Source organism: Arachis ipaensis, chromosome B9 (assembly GCF_059453495.1).
Source record: "Arachis ipaensis isolate K30076 ecotype BB chromosome B9, ASM5945349v1, whole genome shotgun sequence".
Taxonomy (NCBI): Eukaryota; Viridiplantae; Streptophyta; class Magnoliopsida; order Fabales; family Fabaceae; genus Arachis; species Arachis ipaensis.
The window spans coordinates 73,302,999-73,316,894 of NC_142444.1; the positions used below are offsets into that span (position 1 = coordinate 73,302,999).

Genomic DNA, 13,896 nt, shown 5'->3' on the forward strand with positions numbered 1-13,896 from the left:
TGGAAGTATCTGGCGTTTAAGTTGCAGTTTAAGCTTAAACTACAACTTAAACGCCACTCTTGAAAAGGGTTTCTGGGCCAAAAATATTGTGATTTAAGTTAGTCTTTGAGCACAATTATTAACTTAAACTTACTTTGGTATGAAACCCAATTGAATATCATGGTTTATGGGATTGGGCCTGAAGGATTGATGAGTTTGAAATCTCAATTTGTTGAGTCATGTGTCATTATTTGATTATCACTAAGTTGGCTCAATAAATGTTACAGGACTTGGATCAACAACCTCATCAAGATTATGGATCATAAACCCAAGGCAAAAGGAAAGCAAGGAGAGGCCTCAAAGCCCAAGAAGCACAACTGAAGCTCAATATAGAAAGTGTATAAATAGGATAGAAGTTAAGTTAGAGGGGACTTTTACTTTCACTTTGAGCTAGTTTTTCCTTTTCTTTGTAATTGAATTCAGAGCTATGATTCACTAAACCCCCTTTCATTGGGTTAGGGAGCTCTATTGTAATTCAATGAATCAATAATAGTTTATCTTCTTCTTCAATCTTTTCTCTTGAATTTTGTTAGAAAGCTTCTCGATCTAATTCCATTGAGTAGTTGTCTTGGGAAAGAGACTACTCATACTTGGAATCCTTCGGAGCCTTGGGAAAGGAATGGAGGATTCATGCTAGAGAAGCTTTCTCACAGTGGATTGGATTGGGGTTTGGATGGATATTGTGACATGTAATCCTACCAAATTGTGGTTCATGAAATTGTGTGGTATAATCAGTGATCAAGCATCATCTCTTCTTATGAACATTTAAACCAAGGGATTGGGAATTTGTTTGTTTTTAGAGAGCATTGGTGAGCCAAGGAATTGGGATCCAATCATATAAGATTGCCAAGCAAAATTCAATGAATGCATTGGTTGAGGAAGAGATATACATGTTTTGATTCGGAGATTTCAATATCTCCTAAACCCAATGAATTCCCCATTTCTGATTTCACTTTCTCTTTACATTCTGCAATTCAATTCTTGCAATCACCCCCATTCCCTTTTAATTTCAGCAATTTACATTCTGCTCTTTAATTCATGCAATTTAAGATTCGGCCATTTAATTTTCTTGTCATTTACTTTTCCCGCCAATTTTACATTCTGCAATTCTCATCTCAATTCTTGATTCCGCTCAACTAGAACACACTTCTAATCCGAATTGCTCAATCAACCAATCCTTGTGGGATTCGACCTCACTCTATTGTGAGTTTTTACTTGACGACGATAACCGGTGCACTTGCCGGAAGGAATTTTGCCGATCGTGCAATTTCCTAAATCGTAGCATAACTAGTTTATGTGCATCAAGTTTATGGCGCCGTTGCCGGGGATTGGTTTTCGATTGACAATTCTCAAATTGGAAGCTAACTAGATTGAGCAATTTTCTCTTGCTTTGTTAATTCTGTTCTAGATATTTGTTGAATTTTAATTTCTGCACTTGGTTACATGCTTTCCTTCTTTATGCCTTTAAATTCATGCAACTAACTCACTGACTCACTAACTGTTTGATTTAATTCCTCAATTGATCTAACCATACTCTTCCATTAACCAAGAGTATTTTACTTGTTTGTGTTTGAGCTGTGTTCTTGTATGACAGGTAGGAGAGGAGAGACATCAACTCCTCCATATACCGAACCGGAAAGGACCCTTCATAGACTTAGAAGGGAAGCAAGAGGGAAGAGAGTAGTGGGAGAAGAGGAATCTGAAGGAGAATCTGAGGACAATTTTGAGGAAGCTCTAGATCTCAACATGGATAGAGAAGTTCACAACCATGAGAGAGCTGATGGAAACAATGCCATTCCTGAGAGGAGGGTTCTTAGTTCATACATAAACCCAACCTCTGGGAATTGTGGTAGTAGCATCCAGAAACCACCCATTCAGGCCAACAATTTTGAGCTCAAGCCACAGCTAATATCATTGGTGGAAAATCATTGTTCCTTTGGAGGAAATGCTAATGAAGACCCAAACCAACATCTCACAAAATTCCTGAGAATTTGTGACACTGTGAAGTCCAATGGAGTCCAGGAAGATGCCTATAAACTGCTCTTGTTCCCATTTTCACTTAGGGACAAGGCAGCTAAGTGGCTGGAATCATTCCCAAGGGGGAGTCTAACCACATGGGATGAGGTGGAAGGCAAGTTTCTGGCACGTTTCTACCCTCCACAAAAGGTCAATAGGCTTCGATCTGAGGTCCAGACTTTTAGACAACAAGATGGTGAAACTCTCTACGAGGCATGGGAGAGATTCAAGGACTTGACAAGGAAATGCCCACCAAACATGTTCCATGATTGGGTGCAATTGCACATCTTCTATGATGGGCTCTCTTATGAATCAAGGAAGGCTGTAGACCATTCATCAGGAGGTTCATTGAACAAGAAAAAGACTGTGGAAGAAGCCATTGAAGTGATCGAGACAGTGGCTGAAAATGAATACTACTATGCATCAGAAAGGCACAACACTAAGGGAGTCATGGAGCTGAACCAGGTTGATACAATTCTGGCCCAAAACAAGGTGTTTGCCAAGCAACTAGCAGAACTTACCAGGCAATTAGAAACAAAGCAAGTGACTGCAATACACACACAAGATCAAGAGGAAGTAGGCATTGAAGGAGGTGATTGGGAAGAGGCCAATTATGTGGGAAACCAACAAAGGCAATCATATGATCCACACTCCAACACTTACAACCCAGGCTGGAGAAACCACCCAAACTTTGGGTGGGGAAACCAACAAACCCAACCACAAAACCACAAACCTTACAACCACAACCAACAAAACAATTCCACATACCAAAACTCCAACCAAAGATCATACCAAGCCACACAACACACTTACCCCCAATCGTCATACCATGACCAAAGTAATCAACCTACCCAACCCAATCCTAACCAACAATTTCAAGATCAATTAAACCGGATGGAAGGAATGATGGCAACCATGAGTCAAGACATAATTGAATTGAAAAGCTTCAGGGATGATGTGAGGACTACCTTAAGAAACCATGGTGAAAAACTCAAATGGATGGAATCTCTAGTAGGAGAGCTATCTCGACAGGCCCCCAAATCAACTGCAGTGTTCCCTAGTGACACAGAAAAGAATCCTAAAGGGGAACAAAAGAGAGTAAGATGGGAAGAATGCAAGGCCATCACCGTATTGAAGGAAGTCTCAGAAGAAGGAATCAGGCCCTCAGAGCACGAACCAGAAATCTTGAAAGAAGGTGTGGAAGAAGTTAGGCAGGAAGGTGGAACTGAGCAAGCCAAGGAACTGCAAAAAGGCATGATGGAAATATACCAACCAAAAGCACCATTTCCTGAAAGGTTAGGAGGAGGTGAAAAAAAGAAAACCTATTCAAGGTTTCTAGAGACATTTAACTCTCTTCATGTCAATATTCCTTTTCTTGAGATTCTTCATCAAATGCCCACACACATCAAGTATTTAAAGGAATTGTTAAGCAAGAAAAGAGTTTTGAAGGGAGGACAAACTGTAACAATGAACAAAGAATGCAGTGCTCTCATCAAGAAGGATACCCTCTCTAAGAAAACGGACCCAGGAAGTTTTCATATCCCTTGCATCATTGGGGAAACAAAAATTGACAGAGGATTCTGTGATCTAGGAGCTAGCATAAATGTGATGCCTCTAACTCTTATGAAGAGGCTACAACTGAATGAGGTGAGATCCACTGATGTAATCATACAACTGGCTGACAAAACTCAGAAGCAAGCTGAAGGGGTAGTTGAAAATGTGCTGGTGAAAGTGGGAGATTATTACTTCCCCACAGACTTTGTCATTGTGGACATGGAGGAAAGCTATTTGCACCCTATAATTCTGGGCAGACCATTTCTAGCCACTACTAGAGCACTCATAGATGTAGAACAAGGAGAACTAATTCTGAGAATACATGATGAACAGCTCATTTTCAAAGTCTTCAAACCTGCATCTGAGCCTGAACCAGAATCTGAAAAGCCTAAAGATGATAGTAGCTATCCGTGTTTGGAGGAAAGTAATCCAGCAGCTGAGACTCTAAAACAGTCATTGGAAGGCAAACAAGAGTTGCAAGAGTTAGAGCCACAAGAATCAGTGGAAACAGATCAGAAGGATCCTCCTGACATAAAGGGCAATGAAGAAATCCTCAAGAGAAAGGGAAGAGTGATAGGGAGATTGCCAAGAGGATGGAGAAACAAGAAAATTCCCACTGAAGGTTTTTCTCCAGGAGATAAAGTGATCTCAAGTCATTATCTGCCAATCCCACCTGGCCTCAAGACCATTCCTTCTCAGCTCCCTCAAGTGTTCACAATAAAGAAAGTTCTTTCTTTGGAACATTTAGAGGTCATGAATGAATCAAGAGGGGACGTTTTCATAGTGAGAGGAGAGGACGTCAAGCACTACAATCCACCCTAACAAGGGACAACCGTCAAGCTAGTGACGTTAAAGAAGCGCTTCATGGGAGGCAACCCATGTTTTTAGTATCCTTAATCTTTAGTGCTTTGCTTTACATCTAATAAAGTATGGTTTCTTATGCATGAACTTGAATCCTCAGGACAACTATTGATTAAGTGCACTAAACCGTGCATGTAAATTACAATTGGTCTCTAAGTTTGGTGTGCCTGATGGCACTCCCAAATCTTACTCAAATTGAATTCCATCTTTCATTCAAGGTGCACAACCAAACATTAAGTTTGGTGTTCTTTTTGAACACAGTTTATGAAAAGCAAGAAGTTCCTCTGGATTTCAAAATTCATGACAAGTATACCATTCATATGTTTTAATGCTTTAGTTTCAATTACTTAGGGTAGTCACTTTGTTTAGAATCAAAGAGCCAAGGTGACTATGATTTAGTAGAAATATGCACACTCATTAAGGACAACCAATATGGATGTCATGTCATCAGGAGACTTAACCAAAAACTAAGTTTGGTGTCCAAATAATAAGTGTGCATACATGTAGAAGTCACGGCTATAAGCTCACAAAGACAAGCATTGATTTACATGTGCAAATACTATTCATAATTCACATGGACCGAAAAATGATAGCAAATTTGTTTGTTTGTGCAGGTACAAAAGAAAAGACAAAAATGGAGGAAAAAGACAAAGGGAGGGACGTGCTTGGTCAAAAAGAAAATTCATAAATCTTTGAAATTAACACATGGGAAAAGGAAGTTCTGCAAGAAAAGAAAGCTACATGTACAACCTAATGCATCTAGAATACTTCCAAGAAAATGAAAAGCCAAGCGTCCTTATCTACAATTCATATATTTACCATCAAGCCACCCTTCACAAACCACCCTAGCCGTTCATTTTGCACTCATGGGCACTATAAAGAACCACTTAGGGAACGAGTCCTACACCATCAATCCTCCTTCATACACTTTTTCCTTCATCATAGCATAACCATCTCTTGCCGAAAACAATCTCACCACACCTCCAACAACACTTCTTGCTTCACCTTGTCAACTTTAGTTGTCACTTACCAAAATGGCAGCCTCATCTAGCCACAAAAGAAGAAAAGACAAGCAGCCAATGGAGGAAAACAGGGGATTCGATGCATGGAGATACAGATCAGTGTTCCATGAGATTCAAGCCGAATGGATGAGACCTAAAACGGTACTAGCTGAGGTCCCCTTTGAACTTGAAAAGGATGAGTTCCCAGGTGTTTGGGAAAAGATCAAAAAGAGGAAGTGGGAGCTCCTAACTAAGCCAATCACTAGAATCAACATCAACTTGGTGAAGGAGTTTTATGCAAATGCAGTAAGGGAGGATCAAACCAAGAACCCAACATACAAAAGCTATGTGAGAGGGGTGGAGGTTGACTTCAGTCCCAAAGCAATCATGAAAACTCTTGGCCTGAAAAACATACATTTCAGCCAAGCAAGTTATGACGAAAGGATGAGAGGAGAACCTGACTATACAACTATTGCTGAAGACCTTTGTGCCATCAGAGCCGAATGGGTGAGAAAAACAAGAGGGGCTCCAAGAGTCTTGAGAAGAGGAGACCTAACACCTGAAGCTAAAGGGTGGTATGCAATAGTTAGGAGATCCATCCTACCCACTGCAAACTCTTCAGAAATAGTCCCTAAAAGAGCCATCTTGCTACATTGCATTATGGTTGGAGGAGAGATCAAAGTTCATAAACTCATTGCTGAACAGATACAAGAGTTTAGTGAGAAAAGTGACCCTGAATCCTGGCTTCATTTCCCTAGCACCATCATTAGACTATGCATCGATGCCAAAGTACCACTTGAGGATGAAAGACCTAATTGGCTATATCCTGGGCTGGCCATAACTGCACACAGAATGACTCTTGGCCCAACTCCTCCAAGACATACAAGAAGAAGAAATGAAGAAGGGCAACAAGTGGAAGCCGAGCAAGAAGCAGAACAAGAAAGACAAGAAGGAGAAGACAGAGAAGAAGAGCAAGAAGAGCAAGCAACTCCTGAAAGAAGACAACGTATTCCCAGAGACCCCATGGATATGAGCAGAATGCAGGAAATCATGGAAGGAATGTCTCAACAATACATGAGGTCTCAGGAAAGACAAGAAGACTTTCATCTAAAAATGATGGATATGCAAAGGAACTTTGAATCAAGATTCTTTGATCTGCAAAGGGAACAAAATCTACACTTACAGGAATCCTTCAGCCACATATGCCAACACCAAGATGCCAATGTCTTGGCAATCAAGGAAGCCACTACTTTACAGAATGCAAGATACTCAGTCCAAGCTGACTACAACATCAGTTCGCAAATCAAGCTTAACTACATAGGGGAACATCTACACAAGATGGACCCAGCATTCCCAGCTTATGATGAGTATTTCAAAGGAAGGAAAGAAGGAGAAATAAACAAGGCAATGATCCTTGAAAAAGGAGTGGAAGAAACGATGAAAAAGGCTGGATTCTGGAAAAAGCTCATAAGAAAAGACAAAGGAAGCACAAGTGGTCAAAAAGAGGCAGGAAGCAAGAAGAAGCAGGATCCCAAGAATTAAGAAGAACCAAGCAATAAATAAGAGGTGGTCTCGTTCCTTAATAATCAAATGATAATTGGTGACTTGTCTTTATGAATGTTTTCATCATAAATCATCTAAGTGTTAGGTGGAGTATTTTTTTTTTTTTTTTTTTTTTATGAGTCGTTTTTTTTTAAGTATGTGTGTTTGTTAAGTGCTTTGAATAAAGTGAATGCCTAGATGTTTGGATATAACTTCACCTTCTTAAACAAGTGCGTGCCATGCTTGTTCTGTTTCAAAAATAAAAGAAAAGTTTGAACAAAAGTAACTTGGCTAAATTAGTGACAAATCAAGTAGAATTAAGTGGTGGTATGCATGCTTGATTGTTTAGTCACATCACTAAAATTAGAGTGTAGAATTATCATTTTTTTATGTAGAAGTACAAATTGTCTATGGATCTTGATGAATAAATGTCTTTGGCTATGAAAAAGAAAGAAAAAGGAAAGGAAAATAGCCACGGAAAAAGGCAACCAAAAAGCAAAAAAATTGAGAAAATAAGCTAGGCACCAATGGTTTGAACTTCTGAGACAAATGCCTGTGGTGTTTATGTATTAAGGATATGCTTGGATGAATAGGTTCTGAGGAGTGTTTCAACACTTGGTAACTTGGGTTAACTAACCCGGGATTATCAACCAAAAGTCCACTATCAAGAGCAACCTAAATACAAAACATTTAGTCACACAAAGAGGTGCTGGGCACTAATGTCTCAAGAAGAAATGTGAACTAAAATGCCTAAGGTGGATATGTGTAGTGCACTGATAAGAAAAAGAAAATGCCAAAGGCTTGTGCAACACATGACACTAAGCAAACAAGGAGCAAAAGAAGCTCTAAGAAAAAGAAAAGAAAAACAAAGAAGAGAAAAGTGCTAAAGACATAAGAATAACAAGAGGCCATAGCAATTTTTGATGGATGCAATGAAAAAGTGATAATCCTACCTGATAAGTATGAAAAAGTGATGCTGCAACTTTCTGCATAAAACCCTTCTGATGAACTTCAAATGCTTGCTAATATAGCCAATGTAATTGCTTTCTGTTTCATACTTTCTTCTCAATTAACTCAGGACTTGCTTAGGGACAAGCAAGTATTAAGTTTGGTGTTGTGATGCCAAGGCATCATAGGCTAGTTTCACTAGCAATTTTCTGTTAGTTTTAGTTGTTTTATGCATTTTCTTGAGCTTAAAGTAACCAAAAATGGGTAAATGAAGAACAAAGTAATGAACCATCCAAACAATATGATTTTGATGCAAATTCCATGAGTTTTAGTTATATTACTTAAATGCTATGAATGAAAGATTTCTCATGAAATTTTGCAAGACTTTGATGCAATTGTTTGGATGATTTCAGGGAAGAAGAGGCTAAGCAAGGAAGCAACAAAATCAATAAAGGAAGCTTGTATATAACATGTGGAGTTTAAGTTCCAGTTTAAGCCTAAACTGGAGCTTAAACGCCAAAATCATGAAGGATAAGAAATGCTGGGATTGAAGTTTAACCTCCAGTTTGACCTCAAACTGGAGGTTAAACGCCAGAATGAGTAAGCCACCCAGGGAGGAGTTCCACGTTTAACCTCCAGTTTGACCTCAAACTGGAGGTTAAACGCCAGAACCAGGAAGAGTACCAGGGGCCATTCCACGTTTAAGCTCCAGTTTGACTCAAACTGGAGCTTAAACGTGTTCGATAGTTTCTCCACTCCAGGGTTGCTCTCTCCAAGCTTCCACGTTTAACCTCCAGTTTGACCTCAAACTGGAGGTTAAACGTGTTCGATAGTTTCTCCACTCCTGGGTTGCTCTCTCCACCTCCACGTTTAACCTCCAGTTTGACCCCAAACTGGAGGTTAAACGTGTTCGACACCTCCAGGGCCACCATTCCAAGCTTCCACGTTTAACCTCCAGTTTGACCTCAAACTGGAGGTTAAACGTGTTCGACCTCCAGGATGCCTCATTCCTTTTCCACGTTTAACCTCCAGTTTAACCTTAAACTGGAGGTTAAACGTGTTCGACTACATTACTCTCCAGGGCTACCATTCTTCCATTTCCACGTTTAAGCTTCAGTTTAACCTTAACTGAAGCTTAAACGTGCTTTTACAAATGGCCTCACTGGAAGTATCTGGCGTTTAAGTTGCAGTTTAAGCTTAAACTACAACTTAAACGCCACTCTTGAAAAGGGTTTCTGGGCCAAAAATATTGTGATTTAAGTTAGTCTTTGAGCACAATTATTAACTTAAACTTACTTTGGTATGAAACCCAATTGAATATCATGGTTTATGGGATTGGGCCTGAAGGATTGATGAGTTTGAAATCTCAATTTGTTGAGTCATGTGTCATTATTTGATTATCACTAAGTTGGCTCAATAAATGTTACAGGACTTGGATCAACAACCTCATCAAGATTATGGATCATAAACCCAAGGCAAAAGGAAAGCAAGGAGAGGCCTCAAAGCCCAAGAAGCACAACTGAAGCTCAATATAGAAAGTGTATAAATAGGATAGAAGTTAAGTTAGAGGGGACTTTTACTTTCACTTTGAGCTAGTTTTTCCTTTTCTTTGTAATTGAATTCAGAGCTATGATTCACTAAACCCCCTTTCATTGGGTTAGGGAGCTCTATTGTAATTCAATGAATCAATAATAGTTTATCTTCTTCTTCAATCTTTTCTCTTGAATTTTGTTAGAAAGCTTCTCGATCTAATTCCATTGAGTAGTTGTCTTGGGAAAGAGACTACTCATACTTGGAATCCTTCGGAGCCTTGGGAAAGGAATGGAGGATTCATGCTAGAGAAGCTTTCTCACAGTGGATTGGATTGGGGTTTGGATGGATATTGTGACATGTAATCCTACCAAATTGTGGTTCATGAAATTGTGTGGTATAATCAGTGATCAAGCATCATCTCTTCTTATGAACATTTAAACCAAGGGATTGGGAATTTGTTTGTTTTTAGAGAGCATTGGTGAGCCAAGGAATTGGGATCCAATCATATAAGATTGCCAAGCAAAATTCAATGAATGCATTGGTTGAGGAAGAGATATACATGTTTTGATTCGGAGATTTCAATATCTCCTAAACCCAATGAATTCCCCATTTCTGATTTCACTTTCTCTTTACATTCTGCAATTCAATTCTTGCAATCACCCCCATTCCCTTTTAATTTCAGCAATTTACATTCTGCTCTTTAATTCATGCAATTTAAGATTCGGCCATTTAATTTTCTTGTCATTTACTTTTCCCGCCAATTTTACATTCTGCAATTCTCATCTCAATTCTTGATTCCGCTCAACTAGAACACACTTCTAATCCGAATTGCTCAATCAACCAATCCTTGTGGGATTCGACCTCACTCTATTGTGAGTTTTTACTTGACGACGATAACCGGTGCACTTGCCGGAAGGAATTTTGCCGATCGTGCAATTTCCTAAATCGTAGCATAACTAGTTTATGTGCATCAGTGGCGCCAACGTTAGCCTTCCCCCTTTGTATTTTAAGTGCCAACGTTAGCCTCCAAGTTAGGGGGCTAACGTTGGCGCAAACGTTGGTGCCCAGGGGAGAAACTCTCAAGTTCCAACGTTAGCCTCCAAGTTAGGGGGCTAACGTTGGAGCTAACGTTGGCCACTTCCTTGCAATGTCATGTGCCAACGTTAGCCTCCAAGTTAGGGGGCTAACGTTGGCTCAAACGTGGGAAGCCCAGGGAGTGATTTTAATGCCCAACGTTAGCCTCCAAGTTAGGGGGCTAACGTTGGGGCTAACTTCAAGCCTCCAAGTTCAATTTCAACTTCCATTCTTCACTTCTAGCCATTCCTCTTTGCTTTAACCTTTCTCCAAGCTTTCTTCACCTATCATTGATCAACCAAACTTATCAAAGCTTTGCTCAAAATCATGAGGTATTCAATCTTTCATAATATGCAACAAATATAGCACAAAACCTCATGAAATGGCATGAATTCATATATGGTTGGTTCAATCAAGGGAAATATGAAAATTTACTCAATTAGCTTGCTTGTAGCTCAAGAAAGTGCATAATTCTAATGAAAACTAAAAAAAAAGACTAGCTAAAATGGGCTAAGATGACTTGTCATCACAACACCAAACTTAAAGCTTGCTTGTCCCCAAGCAAGAAATGAATTTATGCTCCAAGGTTCTTTCAATTAAGATGGATTTAGGAACACTTGTAAAGTGCAGTGAGTGAAGTGATCAAGTATCAGTGGGGTGAATTCTAAATCATATGCTCATGCAAGGGCTTCAGTGCTCACTAGTCCTTACATATTGGGAGTCGTAGGTCTTAGGATTTTCATCCAAATGGTATCATGGAGATCTCTTTATATGTAATCACCTTGAAGCAGCTTATAGTTTTCGTGCTTTGGCCTCGACTCTAAGTATCATGTCTCAAAGCGGCTCTTTAGATAAGCTTTCAATCAATACTCCTAAACCAGTTGGTTTTAAGGTATTAGGTGTTGAAGCACCCCTAAGGATTTACTTGCTCAAGCCTCTTTCTTTGACACATTTCAACCACAAGCATTTTACTAGGCTAACAACTCTTTGAGTCATTGTTTCTTTCTTTCTTTTTCTGCCTAGTAATTGATGCTCAGAGCCTTGGGCCATATTCCTTTTTGTTTTTGTATTTTCTTTTCTTTCTTTTGTTTTGTTTGCTGCTTCTTGGATCAATAAGTTTTTGAGAATCTCCATAATACTTCTTTGAACTTCATGTCCCGCCTATGAGCTCCCATGCAAGTTTTCACAAGCATGCAACCTCAATACAAAATCATATAACCAGAACCACCACTTCTCCTAATCTTTTGCTTGCCTCAAAATTGTTTAATTCCTTAATCCTTCTTTTCAAAGAACTTTCATGTGATGCATTTCTTGGAAATTGAGTGCAAACAAGTTTTGAAGATGAGAATGTTGTTGATGATCAAACATCTTGCTTATTGAATCATAAAGAAAGACTATGCTATGCAGGCAGGGGTAAATAAAAAAAAAGAAACTATGCTATGCAGATAGGCAGGGCAGATCAGAATACAATTCAACTTTCAATTACAGCAATATTTGATGCAAAACAATGACTTAACAATACAACCTGTTGAAGTTTACTTGCTTTCCTTCTTCTCATCATCATCATTGCTGGCCTTTAGGTTCATCTTTTGTTTCTTTGGTTGATGATGCTAAATCCTTCAAACAGCTTGTATGGACCTCTACAATGATATTGAAAGTTGCTTGTTCCCCAAGCACTTGAAAAATGGTTAGCTTGCAAGATTTATTTGTGGGCTTTTTGAACTTACTTTGGTGTGGGAACACCAAACTTAGTACCTTGCCAATGCATCGGATTAACCATGTGTAAAACTCTTTTTCTTTTTCAAAAATGACAAAACTACAAACTAGGAAACAGCAGAATAGTTAACTAGTTCATCCATCATGCTTGAAGCCATCATTATGCAGAGAGTGAGAATGTGTTTTATAATGGGATTTTGGTGAAACACCAAACTTAGAATCCTGCATTCTCCTTTAAATTGTTTTGGTGTGCAACACCAAACTTAGCTTCTTTGCAAAGTAGATAAACTAATTAACCTTTTTATTAAAATAGTTATGAACAGAAAACTACCTCAGGTTGGGTTGCCTCCCAACAAGCGCTCTTTTAATGTCACTAGCTTGACATCCTCTGTGCTTGCTTATTTCAGATTCTGAGCCTTCTTCTCCTTGTCCCATTGTCCAACTAAGTGAGGCTTTGCTTCCTTCTTACTTGTTTCTGTGAGGTTTTTGGCTAATTGTTCTATTTGCTTCTCAATTCCCCCGAGTAGGTCCTCATAGTGTTTGTTCATCCTTTTTAGATGTGTCATCATTCTTTCTACTCCACTTTCTAGATTGGAGATCCTTTGAGAATTCTGTGAGATGGTGTGGTGATGTTGTTGCAAATTTGAGATTGTGTCACTGGGCAGTGAGCTTAAAGATCTCTCAATAGAAATTTGCTTGGAGAGCTGCCCAATCTGACTCTCCAGGATCTTCAATGAGGCTTCCTGGTTTTTGTTTGTTATTTCTTGGTGTTCCATCATTTTCTCTATTAAGGTCTCCAAATTGGTGGTCCTATGATAGTGTTGTGAAGGTTGTTGGTTGTGAGGTATCTAAGGTTGGAAAGGTGGGCAGTATGGTTTTTGCAAGTTTGGGAAATGGTTGTTGTAGTTGAAGTTCCTTGGTCTTTGGTTTTGGTTCTCAACCCCCCTCCCATTAGAGTGAGTTCTCCAAGGTGGATTGTACACATCATTCTGAGGTCTGTTCTGGAGCATGCTAGAGTGATTGCTTGGAGCTTGCAGTTGCTCATAGCTTTGTTGCTCTCGGTTAATGGCCCCAAAGCTTTGTTCAACTTGATTACACCCATATGAGCTTTGGGTTAGGTTGTATGTATGTACTACAGCATGTCTCAACTCAATGATTTTTTTAGCCATCATATCTAATTGTTGTAGAGTCTGCTGATGCATCTGCTTGTTTTGGCTTATTACTGCACGAGCACCTTCAATTTCTTTCTCTAAGGGATGCACTTCTGCCTCTTGCTTAACAACTCCTTGTGATGGGTTAAATTTGACTAGGAGTCCATTCATCAGTTCTTCCCATCCGATAATGCTTCCTTGTGGAAAGGCTTCAAACCATTGGGCAACATCATTCATGGCTGTGGATAGTTGCTTTGAACCATGGGTTACATTATCGTCCATGGTGGGGGTATTACTCTCATGCTTGCTCGAGTTTGTTGAGTTCCCCTCCATGATCTGCACAGTCACAACCAATGCAAGTGAAGATAGAGCATATTCAGGCTAGGATATGATTGAAGGATCAGTTGACACAAAGTATCAAACAGTTGGCAAACTTGAGAGAGTAATGAACAAAAACCACT

The 13,896-nt window shown here is 39.4% G+C and overlaps 1 non-coding gene across 1 annotated transcript; it reads right to left on the bottom strand.

Annotated features, from left to right (window-relative positions):
- Positions 1-2,211: 2,211 nt before the first annotated feature.
- LOC148545043 (small nucleolar RNA R71) lies at positions 2,212-2,315 on the bottom strand. The gene has a single exon (XR_015901894.1). It is a non-coding gene; the product is annotated as a small nucleolar RNA R71 (small nucleolar RNA).
- Between the last annotated feature and the right edge of the window lie 11,581 nt (positions 2,316-13,896).